The sequence below is a fragment of the Bacillus rossius genome, chromosome 8 (assembly GCF_032445375.1).
Source record: "Bacillus rossius redtenbacheri isolate Brsri chromosome 8, Brsri_v3, whole genome shotgun sequence".
Classification (NCBI taxonomy): domain Eukaryota; kingdom Metazoa; phylum Arthropoda; class Insecta; order Phasmatodea; family Bacillidae; genus Bacillus; species Bacillus rossius.
This window is the reverse complement of record NC_086336.1, coordinates 2498278-2508978: the sequence shown is the minus strand read 5'-3', so window position 1 is coordinate 2508978 and position 10701 is coordinate 2498278.

Sequence of the window (10701 nt, the reverse complement as noted above, 5' to 3'; positions counted from 1 at the left end):
TTATACCATATCCGGTATGGATTCTCGCAAATTGTAATATAGAGCCGTATGCAGAGATCGCCGCACATTAAGGAAACTACATATACAAAAACCATCATTCAACCTCCATTCTTAAAGGTAGACTTAATTTGAAGTAAAGTAAGCGCTCGACCTTTCGGCAAACGAGTTTTCAAAAAGTCAAGTTGGTTAATAAAACTTCTACGTTAATAATTTACAAATGAATTGGACTTGTGTTGCTTGTAAATAAGGATAATTTATCGTAATGAAAATGTTGGAAGAGTTCTGCTGCATATTTTAACATTTTAAACTGACGTCGTACCGACCATGGCATTTAAGCCCGTGCTCCGCACCGCCAGTACCGTATCCCGTTTTCGGAGCGCGCCCCTTGCCCAGCCGGATTGAGTCAGGCGAGCGCCTCGGGCGTGACCCCAATAGACAACAAACCTCATTAACAGTCACCGTGGCCACTGGCTTTAATTAAAATGCCCGTGACTATGATCAAGTCAGAATAGGAGAAATCCCTCTAAAACAATTCACAGTGGGACAATATGTTAGTAAATTTACAGTCGCCAACTTGATGTCACAATTTAAATAATTAAATACATTAAAACCATTGTTAAGCCTTAAGCACCCAATTACCAGGTGCTACATTTTAATTGGGCACCTGGAACATGTTTTAACTGGTCATAGAGTAAATTCAATTAATATAAGTTTTTTGACGCCGACTCACAAAGAAGAGAAAGTTTCTCTTCCTTGCGAGGCGGCCATGTCCGGCAGTCTCAAACCACTCCGCGCCGGAAACAGACGTGTGTCCGTGGGCAGCATCCAAGTTTTCTTTCTTTGATTATTTTATTCTGTACTAAATATTTAAATTTAAACCTCTTATTAATTCATAGCTGCCCACGTCGACTCGGCGCGTATTTTACGGAACCGGGCCTATCCCGACCGTCTTCATCGTGATACCGCGCTGCAGATCGTATCACTCACGTAAGTGTTTCACCGAACTTAGGAGCCCGCTCATCGACCCCCCCCCCCCCCTCCCCAAGCCATGCACCGGTTAACTTTCGGCACTGGCCGTCTCCAGCGAGCATCGACCCACGTCCCGCGAGACTGCCGCGGTAACCATTGTCACGTAGTGTTGTGTTTAGTGTTGGTGAGAATTTTTGTAGCGGGACTGAACCGCGGAGCGGACTTGTAGAGTGTACCGTGTACCCACATGGACCCCCGGTGAAACTCCCAAATTAAATGTATTCTCGCCAACTCGTATATCATTTTCCGTAATTCCCCGTCCTCCACACAGCCGAGCAGCCTTCACAGTCAAGGTAGAACCATTCAGGTTACATTCAAGCCGTGTACCTGGCGGGGCACGCGGGGGCAGAGTACCCACGACCCCACACCAACGGCCTAGCAGTCCGCTAGCCTGGCGCCCCTCCGGACAACAAGAGCATCGCGACGCCCGTAGCGCCCGTCAGGTACCCCCCGGGCCTTTCACAGAGGTCGGGTGACGGCAAAACATTCTAGTGATAGACAGACTACTAGTACAGCATCTAGCCCAGGCATTTGTTTACATTTTATGTTTAGTTAAAGTGTAGTTAAATCGTTTCGTAAGTGCCGATGTTATAAAATAACGCCGGGGACTGATTTTAGCTTTCAGAGAGAGTTTTTGGATTAAATATATAGCATAATTTTGGCGTTTTATAAAATAATTTATAGGTATATTTGGAAATTAAAAACAAGAGTAAGCAATGATGATACTTGCGGTTTCAATGCTGCTGGCATATTTAATGTTTATTTTTACATAATTAAAAATAAGTTTCTACAAGTATTTAAAATTGTAATATGTGAAAATTGGAAAAACAGCATGGGACTAGTTTCATCTAAATGTTGCTCGACTCATTTTTGGGATTGTAGCATTTATTCTGTTCTAACAAAAACTGAAATGAATAAAACATTTTTGATATGCCTTCAAATTCCCCCATGTAAGTGGTATTGTTTTCAATAAAGTGTTGTATGTTACAATAGAATCTGTGTAACCTTGCCTGGGGTAGGATGAATGGATGAATATATTTTTCCGTCACCCGCGGTCTCGCGATCGAGACCCGGGGTGGTCCTAGTGGTTTTCAGTGGCTCTAAATGAAATCTCCGGCGGGCGCCAGGTTAATTCGAGGATTAACCGAGGTGGTCGTGAGTTTTTGTCCCTGCGTGTTCCACTAGGATCGACGGCTGTTGATGGTGGGAGGGGGTCCCTGCTTCTTATACGCACTGGCCCTAAACAGTATAGATTACTGTTTCCTAATTGTTCAGGAGGCGTTTACGAAATAAAGAATTGGTATTTAATTGCTGGCTTTTTAATTTCGCATCTCACAAAGTGTGGATGTGGCACAATTTACACAATTACACTTGACAAAAAATACGTTGACACTACATACACTCGCACTGATAATCAATTACGTTACGTTGCGGCACTTGTAAACAAGATCCCTACATTGGTTTGTGGGTCGACGATGAGTTTGGGTGGATTAACGGCCACTCCCGTGCAGAACTGCAGATAGCTTCGTGCCCGGGCTCACCTGTGTGAGTCGCGGGCCCACAAAGATAATATTAAGGAGCAAAGTCTTTAAGTTTGTAGTAGGCAGTCGTATGCTCGACGAATTAAATTAATTTCTGTCCGCGGGAGTCGGCCCGGACCGTAAAGTGACTGCGTCGCGAACCGTTGTTCCGCGACGTGCAAAAATTAAAGCGGCCGGGTTAAGCCCTGCACCAGAAAAGGGCACGGGGGCACGCGGGGAGAGGAAAAAGAGGTTTTAATGAATTATGATATTTACCAGTATGAAGAATCAGGAGCACAAAAGTAGAAGTCTCCCCGCGGGATCACACGTCCGCCCCAGCCCGTGAGTAAAACTCTACTGCCACTTTGTGCCGGCTTGGGAGGGGAGGAAGCGTCATGACGCGCCGAACTTTCTAATGTGCCGTTATTCCAAATTTATAATTATAATTAGTCATTATTATTACTAGAACACTCGTATTCTAATGACAAATCTCTGAATTAGTTGGCGGAAGGCCTATAATAATAATACATAATAAAATTGAGATTAATAATATTTGAAAATAAAGAGTCAAGCTGGAGACTGTCTGTCACTTGTTGACTACTCCAGTGGCAATTGGCAAGTAAAAACAGGGAGGTGAATTAGGTTGATTTAAACTGTGGTTCATTATTGGCGGAAGGCCGCAAGGGACGTTCCGGATGTTTATTAATTGCGGTTTCCCACGGGGAAAACCGCTGCACCCCTACGACGCACTTTCACTATTAAGGGTTGTTTTGTTAATTAAAAACCGCTTAATTACTCGCAGCAATTAAAGATGCATGAGAACTGTTTGGTGGTGTTGGCATATGGACGTAATCTGTGAAAGCACTCACCGACGTCGACGGCTCGCTTGTCTGACGAGACATGGGCTAGGAGTGTGTTCCATTAGCGGGGCTTAATACTGGCGGGTGGAAGCCTGGCTTTATGGTCTTCGGAGGGACGATGACAATTTTGAACACTAAGTTAATGAATGTACATGTTAAATAATGATTGTTCAGGAGCGAAGTAATACTTTTTACACATTAGGAATTTAATGCATTTAATGCAGAACAAATTTTTATTTACCCCTGAAGGAAAGCTTTTCTTAACTTTAACAGGTGGTTAGGTTAGCTACCTTATAAAATATTATTACAATTAAATAACAATTGTTTAGGAATATAAATTTAAAATTTAGCTAACCTAATATAACCAAACACCTTTACTTTTTAATGTAGCTAACAAAACCTAACCAACAGTTCAGTTAGTTTCAAAGTATTTTTAATGAATCTAATGATATCTAAAGAACTATCCATAATTTAACAGTATTTTTAATGTGCCGTCGTCCGGGGTCTCGGGCTCGAGTCCCGGTGTGGCTCCTAGAGGGAAAAGGCGGTTCTTGCTACGTATTGTCCGGGTGGGCGCCAGAGTAGCTCGGTTCTAGTCGTGAGTTTGGGGTCGTGGATGTATGTGCCCCTGCGTGGCCCACTAGGGCCGGCGGCGGTGTTGCGTGAGATGATTTTAAATAAGAGACGTGGAGTTGAGGTGGTGGTGTCGTGCCTTTTATTCATAGGAACGAGTCGTACACAATACAACACTCTACAGAGGTCTCCGGGGGGGGGGGGGGGGGGTTACTCGTTATTCCGTGGCGCCGTATTGTTTGTGTTCCGCGTTAGGTGGCCTCGGATGCTCTTACGTCTCAGACGTCTCACTGGGTACGCAGGTAACGTAATTTTGTAACACAAAGGCGGGACACAAAATACACTGAATTAAGGGGGCGCGCACAGGTTACGTGGCACTCGTTACTCGGGTAACGTAAGTTAGCAATACAAAGTACGGGACACAAAAATACACTGAATTAAGGGGGTGCGCACAAGTTACGTGGCACTCGTTACTCGGGTAACGTAAGTTAGCAATACAAAATACGGGATACAAAAATACACTGAATTAAGGGGGCGCGCACAAGTTACGTGGCACTCGTTACTCGGGTAACGTAAGTTAGCAATACAAAATACGGGACACAAAAATACACTGAATTAAGGGGGCGGACGATTGGAGACGGCCAATCCCGTATGCAAATGTCTCGGCGCGGGTGTTGTGCCCACTGTGGTGAAACACGCACCGCAATTAAGTTTGTCCAAGTTCCCTTGCGGGTTTGTGGTCAGCGCCGTGCGCGTGACCTTAAATAAAGTTCTGTAAGTTACGGGAGGCGGCCCGTGCCGTATACTGAAGAGCAGCCCCGCTGACCAAGTGTGGTGCGGGGTGTCTTTAAGTTGATGCGGCCGGATTAGGTCCTGGACCGAAAAAGGGACCGGGTACTCACGGAGAGGTTAAGTAATAAAAGGGGTTCAGTTAATTAGTGACTATATTTACCGGACGTTACTTTCGATGCAGACAAAGGATGTTGCCTCTCCGTGGGACGTAGGTCCGCCCCGGTCCGTGAGCTGCGTTGAACTGCCGAACTGGCATGGCGTCCGAGGGAGGCTCGGCCTCTCTCGCGCCAGGCGTGACCTCATTACGCTAGACTCCAAACGGGTGTGTCTGGAAGAGATTTTATTGTCGCTAAAATCCTAATTTAATGTTTCAGGAGGAATGGGTACGGTTCTTCTCTTGTCTACTCAGGTTTCCGCGGTTTTGCCTTTAATTGCTGTTCGGCTCGCCTGACTCGGGTGGGCCATGGCCAGGGGTGTGTTCCGTTAGCGGGAGCGTATACTGGCGGGTGCAGGTCGGGCTCTGGGGTGGTCGTCGGCCAGACGACGTCAAATGTAGGTAACCTAACTTAACTTAACCATTTGTTCTAAGGTTTTAATGTACCTACAGTCCTTGATTAACACCAAGTCACAAGTTCGGTAACGACTGTGTGCATGTGTGAACGTGTAACAGGGTACACCCGCAGTCAACTGGCGAGCTATATGAATGAAGCGATAGATCGTAAACATATTCAGGAGAGTGATATGGACATTGAGCAGCGAATGAACGATAAACGGAAGACCAACGAATGAATAAATCAATATGACGTGAAGATGGAGTACATGCCTTGGACGAAACAATGAATGGGGCAGATGATCGTCATCGACTGAGCCAACATGGTAAACGATATGTAATGGGCGGAAGCACATGTTATCCTACCTCCTTTGGTACCCTGGTGGTCCCTAATGTAGTATACCTATTAGCTTACTGTGGCCGGCAGTTATCTTGGCGTCTCTCAGCGCGGGGGTGCGGGGACAGCGGCACCGGTGAAAGAAGAGGGGGTAAGCAGGCGACACGTAGCCGAGAGCCGTGTAGTGGCTGTTAGGAAAATATCGCTCTTCAGTGTATACCCGAAAATGGAAGGCGAAGGTGGCAGCTCGCAGAGGCGCGGTAAAGTGATAGATAGCGGAGAGCGGGAAATAATAAAAACCGTGATGCAGTTTTGTGATGAAGAAGCGAAAAATAAATGTCTGTTCGAGCCTTTACAGAGAAAGACGGCAAGAGAAGCGAAGTACACGGGTGTGAGTGAACGGTCCATAGTCAGGATTCGTAAAGTCAGCAAAGAACGACCACATGACCCACATGATCCACAGACTACGCCAGAAAAAAACAGGTATTTTAAGTATTTAATAAACAATGGAAATATATCTTTACTACGTTACTGTTACGTAGTGTATAGTGGAGTAAAATATTTGGGCAGTTAGGGTGTGTGTGAGTTGGGCGGCTATTAACAAGTAAGGTCTTGATAGACTATTGTGGAAAAATGATGAGTATAAAGCGTTGACGAAATGACAGAACGGGGAAAACGGGAGTACCTAGAGAAAGTAATAAGAATAGTAATAATAGTAATTAATTTTAACTTAATTTGGTTTTTCGTCACCTAATACAATCAATTATCATGGAAAGAGAACTTCATACTTACATTAAACAAATAATATAATATATATATGAGGTTTTGAAGGTTATAATATGCATTCTAAAGTGGAAGTATGACGTCGTCCGACCGAAGGCCACCCTAAAGCCCGACCTGCAACCGCCAGTATCCACCCCCGCTAACGGAACGCGCCCCTAGCCATGGCCCACCCGAGTCAGGCGAGCCACCAGCAACCAAGGTAGAACCCGGCCCCCCCCCCCCAAAATAAACAGACCGTCATCACAACCAACCACGTTAAAAAACAAACATAGATTATTAATCAGTGTTACGTATTAATTTGAAGTTGGTTAACGGAAGTGCGACGTAGGAGTGCCCGGGCACTCACGTGTGTAACTACGGCAATACGCGTGTGAGTGTTCCCCTGGCGGCCTTCTGCCTGAATTAGTCAATCAGACCTTATGACATAATTATTCAAACCTTGTGTTGCGTCATTACCCCCACCAGAGCAATCCGGCAAGAGACGAACAGTCGCTGGTGTGACGTAAAATTTAAATATAATAATTCTTAAATATAATAACTTCAATTCGTAGAAGGGACGAATGACCTTGATTCAGCCTTTATAATTAATGTAAGAATTTAACATCATTAAATTCTCTTATTAACATATCATATCAGAAACTAACGTAATGAGGTCAACCCTGGCGCGAGGGCCACCGAGCCTCGGCCGGACGCCATGACATGACGCCAGTACAACGAGACTCGTGGACCGGGGCGGACGCACGTCCCACGGAGAGGCATCATCCTTTGTCCACACCGAGTTCACTTCTGGTAAATATAGTCATTCTTAAAACCCCTTTTTAATAATCTCTCCGTGTGTACCCGGTCCAGTTATTTCGGTCCAGGACCTAATCCGGCCGCATAAATCTAAACCCCCCCCCCCCCTGCACCACACTTGGTCCGCGGGGTAGGTTCATTATCCGGTACGGGCCGTCTCCCGAGGACAGAACTTTGGTTAAACTCAGTCGCTCCGGCACTGACACTCCCCGTAAGGGAACTTTTGAGCGAATTTAACTGCGGTCCGCGCTCCACTGCCATGGACGCGAGCACCGCCTCGATCCGCAGATTTACGGGATTGGCCGCCTCCAATCACCCTCACCCCTCGTTGAGCAGCCAGGCTCAGAAACGCCTAGGGACACGATAATACGGAATAATTAGTGACTTTGTAACATTCTTTGTAAACTTGTGCAACGCACCCTCGTGTAACATTTTCTTTTGTAAACTTGTGCAATGCGCCTATCCACGTAACATTCATAAACTTGTGTAACGCATCCTCGTGTAACATTTCTTTTGTAAACTTGTGCGACGCGTCTCTCCACGTAACATTCATAAACTTGCGTAACGCACCCCCGTGCGACATTTCTTTTGTAAACCTGTGCCACGTTTATTAAGTGACTTTCAGACTTAGTTGCGTGTAATTGTGTAGTTTTTTTGTATCTTGTGACGTCACCTGTTGTACGACGTGGCGTGTAACCATCAAAGTTACACCAAAGCCATCGTCGACTGAATAAATGACGCACGTCATTTATTACCTCATTTCAGCGTATGCTTCTTTAAACCTGCTATCCCCAACCACCGCCAAGTAGGGAATTCCTTAAACCCACGCAACACCGCCGACGGTCCTAGTGGGCCACGCAGGGCAATCGACCCCACGACCCAACTACCGACTAGCACCAGAGCTAGTCTGGCGCCCACCCGGACTCATTACATTTGCAACAGCCACTCCCGCTAGGAACCGCACCGGGACTCGAGCCCGAGACCCCGGACGATGGCAAGTACAATGCAAATTGTATTTACATTTATAATAAATAATCGATTATAGGTGCATTAAAATATAAAGCACGAGAATTTTTTAAATGCCATTAACGTTGGTAGTCAGGTGTTTCCTAAACGACTGACATGAAGTTAAAGCAGCAAATATAACATAACAAGCTCCATGTTTACTTAAATGTACATCTAGCGCTAAATTGAACGTTTTAGGTAGGTACGGAAACCGGAGAACGATAAGGGCTAGACTGGCTCCTGCGTCATCAACTGTGAGATAGCTTTCGCGCGGAGAGCTACAATTGCGTAATGTTTTGGTCGTTTGCTTTTTCTTGTAAGACTTTTGTTTTAATTAACTTTGAGAACACAATGAATTGAGAAGCATAGTTTTAAATTTATTTTACATACTTAGTAAGTGACCTAGTTTTCCAAAATAAATTGTGTATGGTTTTCGCTAGTTACTGAGTTAACATTTCAATTAATTTTGGTTAGAATAATAATTAGCAGACACCGTAAGTATATTTAATGGGACAAAGTAAAATGTTGCATGTTTAGATAATAGTTTGTTACTTTTCCTGACAGATGAGTACAAATTTTCGAGCACAACCACTGCAATTTACACAATGTTACACATATGTAATACAAGTACAATTCATAGGAATTCTCACTTTTGGTTTGGTAACCCACCGCTCTTAGCCAAAAGGCCTTACCGCCCTGGGGCCCCCACGGACGTGGATACAGACTTACGTAGTGTAGGAAGTCACGCGCCGAATGTATTCTGTTCTGCTAGTACAAACCTGGCCGCTGACCTTGAAAATAGGGTATCGCTTCCTCTTCGCCCTCCCCTCCCCTCCAGACAGGACTAGGGAGCTCAGACGCCAAGATATCTGCCGGGCATAGAAGTCAACTAAGGAAACACAGGGAACCTACATACTATTGTGATCGGCAAGAGTTAACACCCAAACCGAGATCACCCACATACAAGCGAAACCTAAACGACTGAAGATTAAATTTAGTACTGCTGAGGCAGTTAGTGGAAGCCTGGAGAAGTTCGTCGCTGTTGCAAGGGAGATAGAACAGGGCCTCTGCGAAGCCAGGTTATCACGAACACTATCTACAGTGACTTGTGCACCACCGATTCTGGAATATGCCCAAGCAGTCGTTCCCTACGTGAATCCGTCGACCTAACAGACAGCTACCCCACAGGCAAACCCACTGGAAGGACAAGACACAGCAAGTGTGAACAGTCAGTATGGCCTGCACGCCGCGACGAGCAGCAGGAGGACCGGTGTGAAGCCAGAAAGGAGCAGTCACCATTATGCTGCTACTGCCCGACAGTGGAGCACCACTGACATATGTTGTGCCCTACCAGGGTAGCGTTGTGTACGATGCAGAAGAAAAGACCAACTCTGCCGGAAAACTTCCATTAGGGGACGACAGACTTGCTGGCCACCATCCCCAGATCACTCACCCAGACAAAGCACGCAAACTGCTGACAGTCATGAATGGCAGGGACACCACACACCACCTGTCGTCGTCCCTCACAAGGTCTGTGACGAGTGATGCCGAGTTCCTGGTCCCATCGACGATCCTGAATGCACCCCTGCGGCCCTCACTGCACTGCTGCCACTTGTCAGGAGGGGCAGGTCGACATATCGCACTGGGTTAACGGCGAGCGACACTAAGCATCTTACGCCACCTATGACCTCGGCAGCACCTGTGGGGCCGACCAGCGCACCGCTGCCGCCAGTTAGGAGGGGCAGGCACCCCATGCACCACCTGTCGACTATCTGTAATGGGTTTTCGGTGAGTGACGCCAGACATCTGGCGCTACCGACGACCCCGGCAGCACCTGTGGGGCTGACCAGTGGAGCATCCAGTCTGGGACGAGTGGGTGACGATGCAGGAGTGATTATACAGTCCAGCTGAACAGGCAGCCATTCCATGCTTTGGTGAACACCGCGGCGATTAACACCTACATCGCAGACCTCCTGGTGCCGGAATCGGACCTGGAGCCCGGGGAGGAAGGCATCTAGCTGGCCACCAAGGGGAGATGCGCAATCACGACTGGGCACACCACTGTAACCATCAGCATTCGTGAGCAGTCTAGTCAGACCACAGCCTTGGTGATACGGGATCTGAGGGATGACCTTATCTTGTGTCTATCCTGAATAATCCAGTAGGATGCGACCATTGACCTTCGAGAGGGTAAAATGCATTTGGGCCATCAGGGCAGGAGGACAATGTACAGTCTGGGCCGGAGGCCCATCCCACCATCCACACACACCATCATGCTGGCTGAACTCAGGAACGAGGTCCCCCCAACAAGTATGCAGCACGTTTCAATGATATTTTGGTCCAGCTGTCGCAGGTGTTCGCAGCAATTGACATGCTGCATCGTAATACAGTAACTGAACACATCATCCCCACCCACCATATGAGCCTCGATTTGTGAAACCAATATGTTTTGGAACT